Source organism: Anser cygnoides, chromosome 4 (assembly GCF_040182565.1).
Source record: "Anser cygnoides isolate HZ-2024a breed goose chromosome 4, Taihu_goose_T2T_genome, whole genome shotgun sequence".
Taxonomy (NCBI): Eukaryota; Metazoa; Chordata; class Aves; order Anseriformes; family Anatidae; genus Anser; species Anser cygnoides.
The window spans coordinates 29,988,540-30,010,267 of NC_089876.1; the positions used below are offsets into that span (position 1 = coordinate 29,988,540).

The following is a 21,728-nucleotide window of genomic DNA, read 5'->3' on the forward strand; positions in this document are numbered from 1 at the left end:
ATTTTGTCTCTTCCCAAATGGAAGTAGGCCACTATCTCACTCCTCACGATAATCACTCAAGGCATAGCAAGTAGCTCAGTGCTAGCAGAGTTGTCCGAGTTATTACAGTGCTCGAGACTTAAGTATTACTAATAACCCTGTTGCCGCTTGACTGCAAAGAGTCGCTCCTACAGTTTGAGGCTTTTGAGGAAAGAAAGGAACAGAAGCTAACCAAGGGAGAAAGAAAATGAATGCCCTGAAACTGTGAAAGGTGGTGTGCAGTCAGGGTTCTAATAAGAAACAAGATATCAAATATAGCGATCTCATTAAAATCATGAATTACCTCCCACCAGTCTCTTGGCGCTGCCGTTCTACTTGCAATTTTGCCATCTGCTTCCTTTGAGCAGGAAAAAGAGTTATCTCTTCCTATCCTTTGGAGGTGGAGAAGGGAAGGAAGGATTGTCACTAAGCCATTTCTCCATTTCCTCTGATTTTGTGACTTTCACCCTGCCACACCAAAGCATTTGGAAGCAATTTGGGAAGCATTGCCCAGCTCTGGTGTCACGGCAGTATTTCTGTTAATTCAGTGCAGTCAGTGGATCTCTGGATCACCCAAGGGTGTTTGTTAATTTGTAAATTTAGGAAGTTATTGTCAAAAATGTAATGAGTTAAATCTCTATGTTTTCCAGGGCCAACAAGATCATGATTTCTCCGACCTTTCTGTGAAACATGGTAACTTCATATTAGAGAACTACTGTTATTCTTACGTTCAATTTTATTTATTTATTTATTTATTTATTTTTGGTTTTCAGACACACCAACTAATTGAAATGGAAGAAGTGTTTTTCCTCATTGTGCAGTCTTTTAATTATATGATTTACTATGAAGATTCTTGAATGAAAAAGTCAGTGCTTTCTTTACGAGGCATTGTTGGCATAGCTCTCTGGTGGCATGGTAAGAAATGTGCTTCTGGTCAAAAGCTCTCACAATAGCTGCTGCTTCTTCATTTGTTGCACTTACTTGGTTGTAGTAACATTAAAATAATGAGGAAAAAAAATTAACCTGAATGTTGGCATGAAACTCTTTCTCCACTAAGTGTTTCTGTTTATTCTAAAGCCTTACAAGAGAACAGTTGGAACACTACTGCAAGCATGCTTTATGTTCTAAAATCAAGAAGTGAAGATTGCCATTACTGTTACGTCTTGTAATGCCTGTAGTGTTTGGAGAGACTCTGGGTCATGCCAAGGTCCCATCTACTCTGCCATCACTGGATCTTGTTTTAGAATTGGGGTTAGTGGCTGTGAACCCTAGAGCTTGGGCATGCTGTCCTCCAGTACCTCTTGCAAAGTCAAAATCATTTTTGTGATGTTATGTAATTCGGGGCAGATTATGGGGTGCATGTACATTGTTTAACTGTAGAAATCTGGATTTCGGTTTAGAATTTGGGGTTTGGAAACAGTACGCTACAAAACCCGAATGACTCTAGAGATGACTGCCCTCATATAATAGCAACAGCTGTTTATTATTTCAGATTTTACTGCAGCTATGGGCAGAAAAGGCAAGTAAAGTCAAGGCTTTGGACTAGGAATTCTGAAAGCAAGGACTGGATGACCACTTATTTGTTTATGAGTGTGTATTTTAAGTCTTGCAGGACTGGGAAAAAGACTCTTCCAGTTACTGAGTTGTAACAAGAGTTGTTGCAGTTTGGAGCTATCTTGTTATTTTAAAGGTATAATGATAGAAAATTTTCAAGTATATTTCAAGAGCGCCATTTCTAGCTGGATCTTGCTCAAATTGCAGAAAATCAGTTGAGTTTTTTTTTATCAGTAAAGCTTAATGCCTTCTGGTCATCTTTCTGGTTAGCACGTTCTGAAGAGCAGGGACCACGAAGTTCTTGCTTTTTAAAAGGCTGAGATGAGGCCTTGTAAAAGTAACACAAAATTGTTATTGCTTTTTGCTGGGTACATGTTAGACATCTTGATGAAAGTGCAGCAAGCTTGCTGGTGGGGTTTGCTGTTACTAAAAGATAGCATTTGCTCTAGTAGAGCTTTCAAAGCTACAGTGCTAAACACAGGGCTCCCTGTTTTCTGTTTTTCTGGGGGTATTTCAGCACATTTTTTAATTAAATACTTGGGTCACACTTGGAATCAGAAATAGGTTTCATGGTAAGTGGAGCTGAAGAACTTTGTTGCTAAATGTTGCAGGATCTATGCCATTAAGCTGAAGTAGTAGCTGCAGAGGCGGTTGGTTTCTGATATTTTCTCGGTTGTCACTGGGATGTTGTTAGTGCAGAATTTCAGTTTAGAGATTTCTTCTGGTTTCAGGCTATACAGGCTGAAGTGCCTTGGTTGCTGCAGCCTGTAAAGCCAAAGGATAACACTTAACAAAGTGGTCTTTATTATAATTAATTTGGTGCAATCTCTTGGAGCATCTTTAGGGTCACAGGGCTGCAGGTATGCATAGAGATTGGTGTTAGGTTTTTGGTCTTTCTGGATCGAGATGGAGCTGAATGTTTCAGGTGGGCTGTGTGCAGACTGGCCAGGTTGTAAGCCTAGGATCAGTTTAAAGGATAGGGTTAGGTTTTATTTCAGCAGGATCTGAGGAACCTTGCTTAGGCACAGAAAGGCTTCCACTAGAAGAAATATGTAGATCCTGTGGGCTCTGTGTTTGTATATGAGTAGTGAAAGGTTTGTGTTGATAGAATTGACTGTGCTGTAATTAAAACTGAATCAGGTAAGGGTTAGTGTTTAACTTGAAATTTAAGGTTTGGGTCTACATGCTGATTTGGACCAGAATTAGGACGAGTGGCATTAACCACATCGTTGCTTTGTAAGTCAGAAAATCAGGGGAAACAAAATTAGGAAATAATAGAGCCTTTCAACATTTGAGACCAAGGAGAGACATTGCTTCTCATTTGACATAACACATGACAAACGTGTCTATCATAGACTAGACTCCAGCTAATGTACAATAACACCGTGGCAGACAGGGATCAGTTCCCTTCTTCCTTTGGATTGTTGTGCTGCATGGACTATGTATGGTATACCTTAGCTGCCAGGTTGATGTTTACACTCTTCCCAAACTGTAGAAACTGTAGGATTTGTACAGATGTGCTTCCTCTTTTTTATTTATTTTTTTTCCTCCTTATTCTGTGAAGGATAAGGATGAGAATTTGTTTCTTGTCTTCTGGATTCAGTCAGAGATTGCTTTTTAATGGAGAAGCTGAGTCAAGGATGGACAGCTGCATTTTGTTACATCCTGGGATTTTCTCCCTCACCCTGAGATTTCCTCCTGACATGTAGCTGTTGTGGAGGAGGATGTTTGCATCTGAGCAAACAGGACGTAAACCTGGACATTGCGTGGGTGTTGCTGGCGTTTTTCTCTGCTATTTTGTCGTCTGTGGGCAATTTGTTCTGGAAAAAAAAAATGGCAAAAGGTACTGCTGAAAAATAAAAAAGTTAAAAACAGCTATCAGAAAAAAAAAAGCATCAAGCATTCTCAGAGGAAAATCAAACCAGTCTGAAACAAAGAAATTCTGTCCTCTATACAGAATTCTTCACTATGATGTATTTTTTCGAGAGGCAAATTCCAAATCTGTTTGTGTTAAAGAGAATTGGGAAGAAGGGTAGGCTGCAAAGTAAAAAAATTCTCTGCTACTGAATGGTGGATTTGGGCAATATTCTCAAAATCCAAGTCCTCTTCCAAATGTGGTTCCAAATTATACTTTTCAGCACTAGCACCCAAACCCACAAGGTTTTTTTTGTCTTTCGTGGAAGACTTGCAAAAGTCAGGCAAAGCATTTGAGCTGTAACTTCCATCACACGGCACCTCTTCTTAATTGTGTACTTATTAATTGTGAGCCAGGGTTACTGATGGGCTCCTAAATGTAATTAAATGCCCCAGAATGAGTCTGCATTTTTTTCCTATCTGCAATTCCTCCACAGGAAAAGCTGCTAGTAAAATTCTGCAGGGAATGAAGAGAACAAATCTTTAAATTTTCCTATCTGGAAAAGAGGACGACTTGTAAGGCTTTCTCTGCCATTAAATTGGATACTTCAGGATTTCCTATTGTCACGATTAGCATCCACCTCAGGCAGTTTGCTTTAACAAGCCCTGGAAACCCTAAAAATGAGGTGGAAATAGCAATGCTTTATTATGTCCAAAAGTGGAAGTTAGCATATTCCCTGATTATCATTAGATTTGCTTTTAAAGTTCACCAGCTTAAACAACACTGGGGAAAAATTGCAGGGGAGATCTTGTTAAGTTCAGTTACATATTTGAAGAAAGCAAATCCTGGTTGTTTTATGCTTGGTATACAAGGAAAGGGAAATATATGTCCTCTTACGCATAGAACGTTTATTTTCACTGTCCCAGAAAAGACATCAGTTGAATGCTTTAATGTGAATTGACTGGGTGATATATTAACTGCACTGGCCTGCAACCAGCCCTGTTTTTCCCCGTTACAGGTTACATTAGGCATTGGGTCAGTCTTGGTTGTAATCTGGGCAGTCTGGCAAGATGCGCTCAACTCCTGCCGCAGATGCACTTCTCATCCCCACCTCAGACTGACAAATGAGTTGAGATCCTGTTGATCTGAGTAGTCCTGGACTTGCCCTTTATGCTTCTCATTTCTGGTGACCTTTGGTCAATGTGAAGGGGTCAGGGCAGAACTATCTGACCGTGCCTCTGTCTGTCACCAGAGCCAGTAAGCATTGACGCAGCTGTGGCTTCTCTCTGTCTGCATCCAAAGGGCCAGATATTGTGGGCACATATTTAAGGGATGTTATTCGGTGCATCAGCTGACACAGTAAAATGAAGTGAAACACACTGAAAAATGCAGATACTGACTTCTCTTTGTGAGCCATTAAAGAAATTTCTGTAGATGAGGCTAGTAAGGAAGTGGCAAATGTTGAAAGGAAGATAGCTGCTGCCGTGGCAGGGCAAAAGGTGCAAGCTAGTATTGGTAAGTATCTGATAAAGGTACATATCAGATAGCTTTTGTCATAGCTAGGCTGAAACATGCATTTATATCTCGGTGATAAAATACTTCTTGCAATTCATACTCCTAGTAATTATCAGTAAAGATGTGTTGCAGCACTATATTTTTCCCTTACAACTTTTCAATTTTAATTGTACAAGTACAGAAAAGGAAAATATTTATACTCAAGTAGCTGTCAGGTTCCTCTTGACTATTGTGTTAGAAGTCAAATGTCTGCTCTACAGGAATGGGCATAGTAGATGGTGTTGCAATTACTGTGTCAGCTGAGGTACTAGAAGACAGCTGATGATCTGCTTTTCCAGAATTAACGCTTTTTCTCAGGGCATCTTTCAAGATGTCACTTTGAAGACATTGTGCAATTACTGTTATCAAACCATTTATCTGTTTCTTAATGTGTGTGCTGATGCCTGTAAGCACAAGAACCTAATGCTTCCTATATTTAAAGTAAAAACCGGCAGAGAATGTTGTAATAGAAAAAAGATGCTAGGAATTCAAGTGACAAAGCAAAATAGTGGAGAGAAAAAGCCCAAATGATTTGAAGGTAGCTGTGCAGAATTTGGCTTTTTCTTCCTCGGGTAAAGGAACATTCTGGTGCTGTCCCCAAAACAGCAAGGGATGCGTATGCTGTACCTTGTTCCGCCTTGTTCTTACAGAAGGCAGAAAATGATTGGGATGAAAAAATAGACTGTGTTCTTGTTGCAGTCTTTATCTGATGTTGGACAAGTTGTGTTAATATTGCAGGTGTTCAGTGATGACCCACTTTGCATTTGCTAGGTGCCTGAGCAAATATTCTGTGGTCTGATTGACAGCTGTGGAGGACAGTCACAGCTGAAAGCTAGTGGATATGCTCTGTCTAAACTGCTAAAAGAACAGTAACAAGTTCTCCAAAGAAAAAGAGCACAGACACTTCACTCTGGATGCTGAAACAAGTGTGTTTATCAAATACCTAATATATATATATGTATATCTAATATCTCAAAGCTACCACTGTGCTTTGGCTCCTAAACTATAAAATATTTTTATGAACATGAAATGATTAATTATTATGGACCAGTTGGATGGTGTGGTGCTCATACTATCAGAAAGATGGCAAGAAAATGGACACCTCAATATTCAAAGCAGATTTTGTAATGGTGGGCAGAAAAGCAGACCTGATGCCATGTACTGCAAAAATTACTATCAGGAAAAAAAAAAAGGATATTATGGAGAAATACTCTGTGCACTGAACATGGCAAAGAAAATAACCCAGATTTGTGGCAGTAAGTAGGATTATGGTACATATAAAGAGAGACCATACTCAATTATTAGGGGTGGTCCACTCCTTGATTTTGCTGACTTTGTGTGATTCCAACAAAATCAGGAAAGAGTATTTTGTACACTGAGTGCCAGTTAGGTATGCGCAAACCACCGTTTGCAGATGAAACCTTTCCCCTGAACTGCGGGTTAATAAATGTGGTTAGACGCACCCTGTAACAGATTTTGCTACAAATAGGGATGCTGTTCTTTCTATTCCCAGATCTGCTTATAAATTACAGGTGTATTTCCTTTTCCTGTGCTCTTTATCATCTTATATTTGACTGATGCTCTGTGGAGACTTCATATGCATGAGTTCATGTGTCAGGAAGGAGAAGGCTTTACCATAGTCAGGTATGTGAACTTATTTTCCCTACTTTCTGCGCACATCCAGGAAGCGTTCCTCTCGCTGTGGGAGGATCACTCTGGGGCAACTACTCCTTCTCTTCATTGACAAAATAAGCCAAAACCCATCCCTGATGTCTAAATAAGCCAGAAACCATTTAACCAGAAAACCTACCGACCATTAATCCTGGGGAGATGAGAGCCTGATTTCAAACACCACAAATGGGATAGAATAGCAGGCTTGAGTGCAGGGCAGCACTCCTAAGGCACAAGTATTCCATACACTGAGGACTGCAACCCATGAGCTGTTTGGAGGGTAGGGAAATATTTCAGTTTTCCTTTGAAGGAAAGTTTATGACTTGAGCCTTGAAATCTTGAAGGTGGTGGTTGGATGAGTTCAAGGTAAACTTGGCCTAGAAACCGTGTCAGAAGTTGAACAGATGCTGCAGTAATCCCTATTTTGGAGGTCATTGCTACAGTGCAGGGAACTACACTGCTACGGTACATGGGAAACTCCTTGTGCTGCCTTCCTTCGTAGTGTTTTCTCAGACCAAATACTCACCAGCCAATGCTGCCCAGAGTGAGATTTATATGCTCAGTAATTTGCTGTTGAGAGTGTCATCATAGATTCTTTTGAGTAAAGCTAGCTCTCATTAACTTCTCTGAAAATCAAGCCCATTAATGTGTTTTTTTTTATTAAGCAGTTACCTTAAGGTCTAATGTAGAATGTCATTAGGAGAATTACAGTATCATGTTCATCAGTTTGAAAAATACATTGTGTAGAAATTTTCTTTCTTTTAATTGCTTGATGCTGAAATAGAAAATAAATACCATCTCTCAAAGATCTGAACCTTTGGGCTATTGTGCGCAAAGGAGCACAAAAGCATTAGCACACATTTGGATTAAATGAAAATTTCATTATTCAAAGTATAGGCTTTCTGTGAGGCCTCTTACTGAGGAGATAAATATTTACATCATTTGTGAGGAAAGTAGCAAAAAAAAAAGAGTACAGAACATATATTGATTGCAGGGTAAGGAAGTAGGCTTGTTAAAACTGTGCTGATTTATGTGCTTGCTTATTTTTTGCAAATAAGTTGATCTGAACTGCCTGGGAAGACACTACAGAGGGTATCAGTCTTGCAGCTCAACCCTGGCTGTCATTACAGGAACACCTGCAGATCAGCTACTCAGCAGTGCCCAGGCTGAGTTGCAGAAACCGCTTCCCAGGCAGTGGGAGGGTAATTACGTTTCCAGCTGAGGCAAAAACTCCAGCCGATGTCAGTGCACCTTCTGCATAGTCTTAGATATGAGAGACGTTGCATTGGCACTGCATGTCCGCAGGCTTGAAAAGAGCCCCTGCTCCAAGGAGCTGGCAGCTCAAGGAAACATAACAGGTTGGTGCGTGAATCACTGGCCCAGGCTGACGCAGGCAACTTGAAGGGTAGGGAGTTGATGCAAGCCGTTGCAGCTTGCCTGCCCGTCATACTCCATCTTCCAGTGACCAGGGGATTGTCACCTAAGAATGCATCCTGCATGCCATGACTGTTACTGTAAACAGGGCTCAGGCAAGTCATGCTCTTCGCAGCGGGGACAAGTTTTCAGCCTTCTTCAGACCACATGGGTTTGAAACATGTTGCACAGATGAGGAAGGCCCCAAGCACAAAATCACTTCACTGTTCAAGGTGTGACAGCTCTGGTTAAACTGCTCTCTCATGTTGGAAGAAGGTTCCAGGTTTTGCATGTGAAATCAGCAAACTGAGCTGACTTCGTGTGCAGAGGTGCAATGTATGGAGTCCCATCTGCTTTCCTGTGTGCATGTGTGGTACAAGGCTTCTCTGTGATACTGTTGGGCTGGTGCTGAACGGCCCAGATCATGAGAAGACACTTTTCAAAAAGCAGCTACAGAATGTGGCAGGGACTGCAGAGGTGATGAATAATACTGGGGGTATTTTCCACTGAAATATTCTTTCCGCTCTTGTGTTCCTTCTTTTTTTCCTGCCCTTTTGAGAAGGGTTTATCATTGGAGTTGAATGCCCTGTACATTTTGTTGATGTTCTGGCATGGATATCAGTGTGTACACATTAGTATCTAGCACTTGAGTTCTACAACAGTAAAACTGAGATGATTATTTCTACTTTTCCAAAGTACCATTCTAAAGAACTTTAAGAATTTGAATGGACCTTGCTGAAAAAAAGAAAAAAAAAACACAAGCTTTTTAATTGTAGAGTGGTGACTGAAGAAGCCTGTGGTTTCCGGATACCCAGAGGTTTTTGAGATCTTTGTGCCTGCTTCATGAAAGGTAGCTAAGGAAAGGCAGTGTCTTGTCAGTAGGGTTAATTTGACATCAGGAGCAAGGCACCTACACGGTTCAACATGTTTGGACTTAGTCATGGATGTATATGATGGATACACCTTTGAATTTGATTATGTATCTTGTGTGCACTTTCATGCATGAGAATTGCTCTCTTTCTTGTAGTAATACTTGGTGCAGAATAATTTTCATGTTAATAAGGCTAATGTGATTATGTACATGTTATAGTGGAAATTTTGGCCAATGAGAAGCCTGGGCTGTTACGGACACTGGAAGAATAAAAGGTACGCCGGGGAGGATGGGAGGTATGTACAAAGGCAGGAATGGATGGAATAAGAGGGGTTCTGAACCCTCAAGGTTTGTTCACATGGGACAGGGTCTTTGGGCTGCCCATTATTTACATAGGCCACAAGTGCTTTGCAAATGTGTATGTGCATGTGTGTTTGCCTTTGGGAAGACAATAAAGCAGCTGTCTACAGACAGTCCCATGCCTGAGTGCATAATGACCCTTTCAGACCCCTACTCTGTGCCTGGCAGTGGCTAGTTCCACTTGCAGGAGAGGAAAAGCTGTGAACTCAACTGTAGAGAACCTCAGGCCACCTTCCTCACAACGGCATGATCTTCCTCCCCCACAGAACCCAGGGAAGGCTAACCACAGAAAGTGACGTGTGAGATGATACAATTAGAGCTGGCTTTTCACCTTTGCTGATGTAACTGTTGTGATGGGGGTTTGACTGCTTGTTTAAGAAAAGTTTCTGTGTGACAGTATTGCTCAGTGCTGTCAGTATTAGAGTAGGTTGAATATCGGGTACCAAGAGTTCCACTGAAGGTGGCTGGCTGAGAGTAAGCAGTGAGTAAAAGCACTGAAGAGTTTCATAATGTTTTCTGTATGTCTTTTGGAAATGGAGAACCCAGAAGGGCTCACAGTTTCAGTGTTCAGGACCAATTCTCATCAGCTCTCATCACAAATAGTGTAGCTCTCTCAGGATGAAGAATGTGACCGTTAGCTACAAAACAATCTTTGTGAAAAATTATGTACCATTTATTCAGTACTTTAGAAGGACTATTAACTGTTGAGGAGTTGTTGAATTCACATTAGTGTTGTAGTACAGAGTTCCGAGTAACAGCATCTGTTTGATTTTCTGCTTTGCACTGCTAACATGCTCAGCATGTTTCTCATTAATGGATTTTCTTTTCTTGTTCTAGCTGTACTTACATTCTTATTTGCCCACCATGCATGACAAGTTTATAAACCACCCACAGGGTGGTGAAGGAATTGACTCCTTTTTTTCCTCTCTCTTCGTAGGGCTTTTTGTGAGCTTTTGGGGCTTGTTAGGTAATGTGTTTTTACCTTTGTGAGGAAATTGTCTTTGATAACTTTTGCCACATACAGGTGAGCTGTGTCAGCTGATAAAATTAGCATAGAGAGGAAAATATGCCACAGGTCCATAGTCTGACTGCTGCAAGGAGTTCTGAACAATGGAAAAAATCACTGAGGGAAAATTGATGGCAGTGGGAAGAGGGGCGTTGAACTTCCCATGATGTTTTATAGCGCCAGCAATGTCAGGATGTGAAGAGTGAGCCTCGGGGTTATGTCTGCATGGGGGTCAGCAAAGCGGCTCTGGCAGAGACAAAATAACAACTCTCATCTGAGACGATACAGACCTTGTTCCTTGCAGGAGTTCGTGCAGTGAAGTTCGTGCAGTGAATGAAGTGTGGATCAACTGTAAAGAGCCTAGTGGAAGGACGTGCTCATGTCGTGCTTCCTTTTTCTGGTGAGAGATGCAGCCTTCCTGCAGTCCCTCAGTGCTCCTGCTGAGCCTGGTACCACATTTCACAGGGCAGTCGCGGCATCTCCAGAGATTAACCACCTCTCTGCTTTCCTGGCAGTGTGTTGCTAATGCTGTGATGCTTCCCAGCACTGCAATGGGCACAGCACCAGTTCCTGCCTGCACAGCTGATTTCCTAAGGCTCAGCTTGCTGAAGAGTGCCCCGGTGCAAGGTGACTTGAGAAGTAGTTTTAGAGTTGGGTGACATCTCCTCTTACCTGAGAAGAAGAACCTCATGCTTGGTCCATCTCTGTCTCTCTCTGTCCCTGTCGTTTTCCTTTTTTCCACATTGTTTGTTTAGCAACCCTGAGTGATGCATCTGCTGGCCAAACTCCAAAGCATTTTGAAGATCCATTGGAAATGATATCCAGCTTACCCATGTGTAAATATACCAGTGTGTGAGAGTGGGAAAGGGAAGACAGCATGGTTTTCTCCGAGTCTTATCCCTGAAAGAGCAGTATCTTTTTTTCCCTGTGTTGCTCACTTTAAAAAAAAAAAAAAAAAAGTGAAGGTTTCTCATGTGCTGTGTCACATAATCCTGTCTGTCAAGAACTTTGCCTCATAACAGTAGCAACTGTAAATGCATAGGAAATAAGTGCTGCAGCTCTTGTCAGAGAAACCTCTCCTGATCTGTTAAAGAAAGATAGATCTGTGAGGCAGATAATTAAAAGCCTGTTCTGGTGTCCAAGGTAGGCATTGGGAAGGCGTAACTGTTTCTTAGAACCTTAACATCTACTGTTAAGTCTGTAGAGCAGCAAAGTGTATTGTATTTTGTGATTTTTGACTTGGAGCTAAAGGATTTTTTTTTTTTTGAACCAGTCTTCACAGATCATGTGCGACTTCCAAAAGTCTACTACAAGGCAAAACTCCTTTTGCTAGCTCAGTTTTTTTGTGCTTGTGGGACAAAGAATAAAATGGAATGGGCCATATTGATATGCCTACTTCTGTGACTATAGGGACAGTCAAATATACAATTGATTTCAACTGTGTATTTCTAAGCAGTTTACAAATGGAAAGCTTACTGCATCCTGCTCTGCAATTATTATATTTTTCCAGATAGCTGCTGCGTCAGGAATGAGATGGACTCAATTTTAAGGCTTCAGGTTGATCTTAGCCACAAGGTATTCTGCTATTCAGAAGCCTTTGTGGAATCTAATTCATATCTGGCATGACTTTGCTGATCCATGTAGATTTAAGGCAGGCATTAGTTGGCCTCCAAGCATTTTAAAGCAGATAGGAGAGCATCAGGCTGAAGATACCTTAGGCATTGTGATAAAGCACATTAATATGTATATGTAGCTCCAGTGCTTTAATTTTCCTTCCCTGAAAAATGCTTCTGTCTTTTCCACTTTATTTCATCCTATCTCTGTTTCTATGGATGTCAACAGCACAGTGCAATATAGGCAGAAATATCATATGCATACAATTTTGATGGAAGGAATTGTGATGTAGTTTACAAGCCAGTGGCACATAATACTTACTCAGTCACAAGTCCAGTGTTCTGCGTTCCTTCCCTGGTGCTTTTACCAGCAGAAAATACATAATCCACATACAAACTTTTGTAATTGCAGGAAAGAGGACAGCAGTATTCCTGTAACGTCTTTGAGCATCTTAGTACGCTGTGTCTGTTACCCTTAATGACACCATGAAGTCTGACTAGTCTAGCCTTTAGAAGTGCAAGTAACTGATGAAACTTTACTATCCTGTAAGGAAAGTCAACACTTCAAAGTCTGCTTTAGGAGATGTGGGGAGCCTGTTTAATCAGAGATACTATCTTAACACTTCTTGAGTAAGAACATATTCCATGCTTTGTTTTTCTCTGCCTTGTGAATCTGAAATATCCAGACTATTTCCAGAGGTGCTTTTCACCCTCTGATGACGTGAATCAAGGTGGTAGAAATATTCCCTTTTCCCTCTTTCAGAGTCCGAGTTTAAAAAGTCGCCTGGTTATTCATCAAATTCAAATCCAATGGACTGAGTGAGTATACTGTGCACACAGTCACTTAGCTCGTTGCTCATGCATAGATTTAAAAAGTGAAGGCCATACTGTGTATTATGCCTAAATTACTTTCTCATTGCTAAAGATGAAGCTGATTTTTTACTAAAATGAAGCTGATCATGCTACAGTTTTACACCATGCTCTCCTTTATGGTCAGGGTCTTGTCTACCACTCTGCTTACAAAACGTTGTAGAAGAATATAACCTATTATTTCACAAGGAGGATTGGTGCATCTGTCTAACTTAATTAGATACATCCTGTACCCATTTACTCAGCTGAGATTTTCTGTTCACAACTCTGGATGTGGTTATTTTGAAGAGTAGCAAAAGAAGCCCTGATTATGCCCTTCTGGCCTGGAATGCTTTTCTTTGAGGATAAGGGACAGCATGACATTTAAGACCTCAGGAAACTTAAATGCTGTGTGTGCTCTGCTCACGCTGCTTAATACTTTATTACTCAGAGACAAACTGAGTTGCTGTCACTGCAAATGCCATACTACCTCACTTTTGGGGAGCTGTTTACTTCTTGCAGCTATTCACAGCCTGAAATACAAGCCTACATTTATCCCTTCTATACTGTTTGAAAATGTACTTTTAAATGCATCATATGTGTGAATATTCTTATTTTTCCAGACAGGACTGAGCGTTGTTGAAAATTTAGCCTCGTCAGATTAAAAGTTTGAATGAATAGTCACCAAAAAAAAATAAATCACTTTGTCAGACTTTGGTGCTTTCATGCACCACTTCACAGTCTTTGTTTTCTATTTGGGATTCTCATCTATTTGTAATGCAGAATTTTAACTTCTAAATTCAGTCCAACAAATCACAAAGGCTGTTAAATGAATATTTATTCTTTACTTTCAATCATGATAGCTTAATCTCCAAGCTTCTATGAGTGATTTCTTAATGTCTCTTTGAGAAAACCAAATTACACAGACAGTTTGAAAAGGAGACCATAATTCTGTTTTGAGAAGATAGTGTTGACAGATCAGCCTGCATGTGCAACCTAAGTATTGCAATATCCACATAGGCTACGAAAATGACTAGCCAAATATTATTAGATGAAGCAGTATTTATTCACTGAAAGAGGTTTTCTGACTTGCAAATAAATCACCAAATATCAGAGTTTTGCTTCAAGTCTTTCCACAGTCTTCTGATGATTGTTTGGGTTATTTTGAAAGTATAAATAGCTGGCTTCTTTTCCTAACTGATGTTTTAAATTTTTGCAGAATGAGAAATGGGAAAATAGGGAAAAACATGATTGTCGTTTGCAAATACTAATAAGATAAGCAGATTAGTAGCACAACCATGGGCCAAGATGATTTGAGAATATATTTTCCACTTTGTAACAACTTCTGAATTTTTGTAATCTGCTTTTGAATTGTATTGGAATTAAAATGTGGTCTACCTTCTCAGAAATCAGCCAGGCAAAACACTTAGAAAAACAGCAAGTCCTTCCCTAGAGAGCATCATTCAAATCATCAATTTGTAACGAAATACCTGAATTTTAACAAAACATGCATAATGAATTAGGCCAAATAATTGCCCAGTTCTAGGAACAAAGAGTCTGTCAAAGAAGATATCTGTGGAGTTGGAATTTTTGTAGAGAATTTATCTCAGTACAAGCAAATGGACTTTTTCATTTTTCCCCATTAATCTGCCAGTATCTTGCAGACAAAGAAACTCTTTTCCAAGTATGACTATGCTTTTTAACCTGTGATGTTTCCTTTTCATATTGACTCACAAAATCCACTACTGTAAGTAAATGTAAGACATTAACTTCCTGCTTATACATGATGAGCATGTTAAAATCTTGATTTAGTTCACAGAAAAAATGTTTTGCCCAAATTTTCCTGCATTTCAGTTTTTGTTCAAGACAGCAATTTCAGAGAATAAAATATTTTTTTATGGCTAGAGAAACACTTTTGACCATGCAGTCTGTCTTTGTCTGTATAGGCTGCATAACTTTATCTCAAGGCTGTATAACTTAATCATCGTTTAATCATTCATTTATCAGACCCAGTGGTGTCTGGTTGAGCTAAATTGGAGCATGGCTTGAAAAGCTGTGGAGGAACAGCCTCTCTGGAGAGGCTGAAGTAAAGCAGAGCAAACTCCCAAGACTGTGAGTTGCCAGGGAGCTGGAGGCAATCAGGCAGTGGGTAAAATTGACCAGGGACTCGGCTCCCAGTTTGAGGCATTGGCTGGGCAGGTAGGTCTTTTGTCAGTTACTTGTAAAAATCCATCATTTGGACTGAAGTATTTGCATGTCAGTGTTAAATTCAGCAACCAAAACCTGTTATGGCCTGTGTCCAGCAGTCATTATTCCCATAACAAGAATCAAAAACAAGTGTTTTGGATGGAATAACTTTAAAATGTAAAATCACCTTTTTTTTTTTTTTCCTCCTTTTGGATAATGAAATTCCCTCTCTGCTCTCTGGAAGTGTGCTATGTTCTTGCTGCACCTGGCCATCAATCTGCTCAGCTGCAGTTCTTTAAACTACTGTGTGATGGTAAGTCGTGTTGGGTGTGAGATGGGTTGCAGGGCCAGCTCTACCACCTCCTCACTGCTGAAAAAGGCATAAAACATCTCAAAGACGCAATTTCATTACTATTTTTGTCCTCTTCTTGACCATGGAGTTATCTGAGTAGATGTCTGGGCAGTGCCAGCTAGGGGCGTGTAGAGGTGCCTCTTACTGCATAGACCACAAACTATTTTCTTTCTTGCCAGTGCAAATAGTCCTCAGATTTCCAAGAAGCATCAGAGCCATAAAGTAATAAGTATGGCACCAAAATCCTAGCTTAACTCCCCCCCCCCCCCCCCCCCCCCCCCACGTTGCCTTTGAATGTACAGGCATTTCTTTATGTCATTTCACCTGCTGCATCAATTTCCACAGCTCCTAGCTTGTGGTTTGCCTTACACTTGTCTTTCCTCTTCTATTCGTTTAATGCACATTGTAGCAAGCCAATTATTTTAAGCCATTCCGACTTTCTTTCCTGAAAATGGACTTGTGCTTTTGGGTAGTGAGTTGGGTGTTTGTAAGTGACTATTATCATTACTTTCCTGTTTTCTTTTTTGAAACAGGTGCACTTAAAATAGTAATATCTCTAGTATGTGTCTGGACTTCAGAATGCGAAGATCTTGACTGTTGCGGCATGTGCATGAAGGTTATTCAGGCTGTGAAACATTCTTCTGTGTCTTTTACTGTGAAAAATATCCTGGATGAGTACTTCCAGTGTACTTTTTTGGGGGTATCATTTTTCATTTGTTTTTTGTTGTTTGCCTTGAATTTTGGAAAGGATGCAGCTCTTCTGACTGAGTTGCCCACTTTACTAGATCCTTTCCATAATCCCAAGCTCTTTTTGTGAAATCAGCTTCACTCTACCTGTACTTAATAAGACTAAGTGGCAAGGTTTCCATCAGAGTGCCTCACTCATTTTCTTTGGTCTGGGTGTTTGGCGAAATGTTCTTTGTTTAAATGAAATATGCTCTGTCACAGAAACGAAGTTGTGTCATGTACCATGTACTAGTAACCCCCTGTCACAGATAGACTTGGTGCTTTTTCCTTCTCTTTCTTCTTGATTGGTTTTGTCTGACTTGCTGCTGGTAGGTATCTATTCGTTCCAATGAAACAGAAGTCCGCTTTCGAGGCAGCAAGCAAAATGAGTCAGAGCAGGTTTCAATAAAAAACAGCTCATTGTTGTTTGGATTTTGTCCTATGCATACAGAAACAGGATATAGCCGATAGCCTGCCCTGCTGACTCTTTTTGCCTTTTGGCCTCTGAAATGCAATGGCTGCAGAGATGACTGGTGTCAGCTAATGAGCTTTACTCGCAGTCAGAGCTCAAATGGGAAAGAAAATTTGCTTTCTGCACCCGTGAGATTGTGTTTGGATCCATGCACACACACACGAGATCTTTTTCTGGCAGGACATTTGGACATGAATGTGCATGTGTTATTATGTTGGTAACTGAGTATAATGGGTAATTACTTGGCATTTAGTTTTTAATAGGTTATTGTGATGGCAAACAACTACAAGAAAGATACAGAAGTGCAGATAGCACTTGTCTAGCTGAAACACCATAGAGCTTATTATCAATACTCTTCCAGGTATGTGAGTGGTTCCTAGCCAGGACAAAGCAGCTGTTTCTTCTCCTCCTTCTGTCCCAACCTATAATGCTTGGTGTGTAAATTTGTTGACTGTTACAGATTCCTCTAGCATTAAAGGAAATACATAAATACACAAATGGCCTGTCACCTGAATGTTTATGGAGGTAGGATGGTAGATTGTAATGTCTCCTTCAGAGAAGACACCTGTGCAGCATGTAACTGAATCTCGACAGAGAGGTCCTAACAAGAGCTATCACATTACTAATGTTCATTTAATAAAAAGGCCTAAGCTTTTCTAAAAGCCTATTATCTGGGTACGTTAAGTGGCATGGCTTGTATCTTCTTTTCGTCATCACCTTCTCTGTAGGAATTGTGTGACAATTGCATATGTTGTTGGCTATGAAGACTGTTTTTGAGAAAGGGGTTTAAAAATCAATAAGGGCAACTTACAAAGCCAGGCTTCAGTGGAATATGTTTTTCTTTTGAGGTTAAGAGCTTGTAAAGATATAGTTGTTGTCCAATGATCACTTAAAGCAGAACTTTTAAATTTTAATTAGGGAAACAAAAGCAAGCAATGCAAAAGCAAACAGAATACAGTGATAGCCTTGCTAGGGATTTTAACACATTTATTACTGCATAATTTGCTTTACTCCCTTGATATTCTGCTGTCTTGGGATCATTTAATTTTAATGACCTGTTTTTTTTCCACCATTCAGCAATTGTTTACTTTTCTTGTCAGTTTAATTCTACAAATTAGTTTTTTGTTTGTTTGTTTTTTTAACAGCAGCTTATTTTCTATAACATTGTTTTTAGCTTATGACACAAATTTTATCTGTTTGCTTTGTATTCTCAGCAGAATGGGAAAGCAGTGAACGCTTAAGTGAAGCGCCATGAATTTCTTGATTATGTTTCCAGATTTACAGGGTGTTTGGTAAGTGGTTTTGAATCATTTTATTATAAATGCCTGTGACAGGTTCTATTTATGTTTTAAATGAGACATACAATGAAATATTCGGGTTTTGGAAGTAGACAAAATGGTCATTTAATTCTTAGCAGTATAGTGATGAGTCAGTTGTTAATATTAACAGTACATCTACAGACATCGCGCATGATGCCTTTTACTAGGCAACATATAGATACAGATGCCTAATGAGAAACAGCCCTTGCACCCAAAAGATTGCAATGGAAGGCAACAAACAGGTAAATAGTGAAGAGAGTACCAGAGGTATAAAGCCCAAAGCAGCACGTTGGTGTTGTCAGTCCTGAGTGTGCAGAAAGAAGGAGAAATATTGAGAAATCTTCAGTTTGTTTCTACTTGAAAAATGAAGAAGCACTGTGTTCTTTTTATTTGCCTTTTGGATTTTGAGCTCTTAAACATACTTTTGGAACTTCATCTAGATCCAGGACAAGTGCAAAGCAGAATGTTTTTATTTAGAGTGTAAGAGATGTGGCATATTAAGGATTGAGGATTGATCTGCTGTATCACCCCTCCCACATCTCTTCATGTTACTTGCCTGTAACTGTGGAACAATGACAGTGCTGCTGAAAAAAATACATGTGCACACCAAACAAATGGCAAACGGTGTGAATTGCCATCTGTGGCATCTGCTGGTGTCTGATGCTCCTGCAGTCCCCTGGGCAAAAGAAATGAAGGTTGTTCTCTCAGCAGAATTGTGCTGTCACTCTGTGTACAACTGTACCTCATAAGCTAAAGAAAGCAGTCAGTACCAGCTTCATGGGACCTTTGTTACTGCCCATCTTTGTTTGTGGAAGGCCTAGAGGATGGGGTAGAAGAACATTTCTAATACTGCATGAAACGGTTTGCTACAGATGAGGACTGAAGAAAATGGCCAAAAATGCAGTCGGAGCCCTTGGCTGAGCTATGGGGAGAGATGTTTTTCTTTCGTTTATGGAGCCAGGGTGCTGACAGCTTTAGAAGCACATGCCCAGAGAGATGAAACATTCATTATTTCCTCAGTGGAGAGAAAAAAAAAAAGAAAAAAGAAACAAAAAAACAGACCCCAGATTGCTACCAAATAGGAGATTAGAGAGTTATTTCTATGTGTCATCTGCTAGTCTGGCACATGTGGTTGAAGACTTGATTTCTTGTTAATCAAATAGCCAGGAATGGCTGATAACAGGTATCAGGTCCTGAACACCTGTAAGCATTGTCTAGTAGATTGGAGCAGAAATACTTCTCTGGCCCAAATTTAGGTGAAGAAATACATTTATAGATTTCAGTTAGGGATTTGGATTGGATGACTTGGATTTCCAAGTTATTTAACAATATTTGAGGCACTTGGCTAAAAGCAGAGTAGTACAAGAAGAAGCATGGATGGAATTTAGGCTCAAAAAGATGATGAATATGTGGGGATTTTAAGTGTGTAGGAATAATGTGTTCAGGAACAGGTTTTCGTACCCTACATGCAGGGTATAAAAACACACTAGACTATGGAAACTTAGTACCTTACTTCTGACAAAAGATGATTGATTTTAACTCATTTTGAAAGTGGAAGGCATATACTTATTTGGTTTTTCATTGATTAAATGATAACTGTATCAGTAGTGCTTTGAGGTCTGTGGTCTTCTGAGCTGTGAGTTGTAACGCACAAATGCTTCTGGTTCCAAGGACAGCGAACTGCTAAGACAAGCAAGTGGTGCCAAGTTCTCTGTACTGATCTTATGTAATAAAAATAAGACTGTAACTAAGTACTAGACACTCTTGCTTTTGAATCAGTCACTTAGTGCTGATGAAAAAGTCAATTGGGTATGTCCTAAAAAGTCTGCTTGTGAGCATTCTGGGCATGTACAGTAGAAGAAAAAGAAACCTAGGTCTGCTCCTGCATTTATTGAAATATATCAGTTGTTAGAGCACCTCTTGCCTTGAACAGATATAAAAAAGACTTCAACAGGGTTAAGGCAGGTCAGATTCTAAACCAGTCCTAAATAGCTGCCAATGTGGGGTTTCCTGTGTTCACAAAATGAGAGGAAATAAGAACATCTCTTGAATACAACTCAGTTTGGTAAGCCTTGGATTTTTATGGTTAAACTCTCAGCTACCAGTTGAAGGTACCTTGATGTCTAAATGGCTGTGTGGTTTTGAAACACATAACCAAATAGGTGGACTTCTCACTATTGCTACTGGAATCACAACAACAAAAAAGAAAGAGAGGAAAAAACAGTAAATGAAATAATTATCTAATTATGGCAGGAATCATCAGGAATCTGGAGGATGAGGTCTCTTCAGTGACATTGGATTACAAATGTGCATTTTAAGTAAAGGAAATGGGAAAATGTTGATGGCTGTATTTTCAACTAGAAAGTGTACTCCTAGCAAAATTGGAATAACTCATGAAATCCTGTCAGCTTGTACAAATTTCTTTGCCTTTTCTCTGTATCCTTTCAGTTCCTCCCCCACAGGCTAATTACTTCATAAGGAACTGTTTGCAGAATGAAATGTTGCTTTTTAAAATACTTTTTTTCTTTCACCATTTTACATTTTGTTACGCATAGTTCAGTGTCAGTGGGATGTTTTTGTTGCAGCATTCAGAGAACATTCTGAAATTCAGTTTTAAAAAAGCAAACTTTTTAGTTTTGAAATAGTCTTTAAGCATAACTTCTGCATTTAGCACAGGTGAGTGTCTAGGGAAGGCAAACCATTTAATGGCTTATACTTCAGCATCCTTGCATAAAAGTGAAATGCTAAGGCTGTCTTGAGAATCACCACCTTGAGCCAGACAAACACTTGGGGACATTTTTATGCCTTCCTGGCATTTATTTTGAGCACGTTTTTCAGTGCTTTGCTGAACTGGGATGAATGCAAGCATACACTTATATATAAAAATATTCTCAACGGTTTGCTGAATCATTCAGAAGCACAGGAAGATACAGGTTGGAAGGGACCTCCGGAGGCCATTTGATCCTTAGCTTTAATGAGAAAACATCTTTGGCAAATGCTTTTGGGGAAAGAAAAAAAAATACTGCAAAAAGAAATTGTCTCAATTATTAGCATATTAAATGTCACTCTACAACCAATACATGACATGACCTGCATGTCATGAAGCAGCCAACAGGGTGTATCCATTTAATTTGATTTTTAAAGAGCATAGTTTTCCATGACAAAATATGTGATTCAAATTGTATTTCTTGTTGCAGTGAAACAATCTATCTTTCAGAGATTTGGTAGTTGTTCAGATCTAGAACCCAAAAGCAGAACAGATTATGTTATGAGACCCTGGATATTTTTCACCAGAAATCTCTGCATTTGAATCACATATATATGAGCTGTGCCATAAGAAAATGACAGTCCAGATAGAGCCATATATGGTTTAGCCTTTTGCGTAAGAGTGGGGAGACATAGCTATAAACTTCAGGAATCCAGAGAAGTCAAACTTTGACAGGTAAAATGGGTCTCATTTTCTTAAAGTACAAGTGAAGGAAAAAGGACTGGATGGAAGAGATGCAGGAGCTGTGGAATACCTAGGATTCCATAAACCCTTTGTAATGGGGTTTTCAACAGAGCACAGCAGGGTGAGGCATCCATATTTGATTAGATCCTTTGAAAACACCAGCCTAGCTATAATGCGTTATAAACAAAAAACTGCAAAATCAGAGTTGTTGCTGCAGCTTTTTCGCACATTACTTCTTGGATATTTTCCTTATTTTATGGTAGCTCAAAAAGGTACAAAGTTTGTGGCAGCACACCTTGAGAAGTTGTCAGTTTTCCTTGACTCTGTAAATCTGACAAGATCAGAAAGGTACTCCAGTTTACTTGAAGGACTGCAGTTAGATGAACAAGGATGCCTCCTAAGCACTAGGAAATGACCTTACCAGGTAATTGGTCCCCAGAAATCCTCACAGGCTAAC

At 39.8% G+C, this 21,728-nt stretch overlaps 1 long non-coding RNA gene across 1 annotated transcript in view; it reads left to right on the forward strand.

Moving 5' to 3' along the window:
- The window catches only part of LOC106035217 (uncharacterized), a 57,404-nt gene that overhangs the window by 25,025 nt on the left and 10,651 nt on the right, over positions 1–21,728 (forward strand). The window contains exons 16-28 of the long non-coding RNA XR_010831066.1: positions 669–711; positions 792–933; positions 6,514–6,625; positions 7,783–9,211; positions 10,607–10,702; positions 10,818–10,929; positions 11,058–11,138; positions 12,679–12,734; positions 15,196–15,264; positions 15,837–15,919; positions 17,719–17,793; positions 20,074–20,256; positions 21,611–21,695. This is a non-coding gene — a long non-coding RNA (uncharacterized lncRNA). The remainder of the gene's footprint in view (positions 1–668; positions 712–791; positions 934–6,513; positions 6,626–7,782; positions 9,212–10,606; positions 10,703–10,817; positions 10,930–11,057; positions 11,139–12,678; positions 12,735–15,195; positions 15,265–15,836; positions 15,920–17,718; positions 17,794–20,073; positions 20,257–21,610; positions 21,696–21,728) is intronic.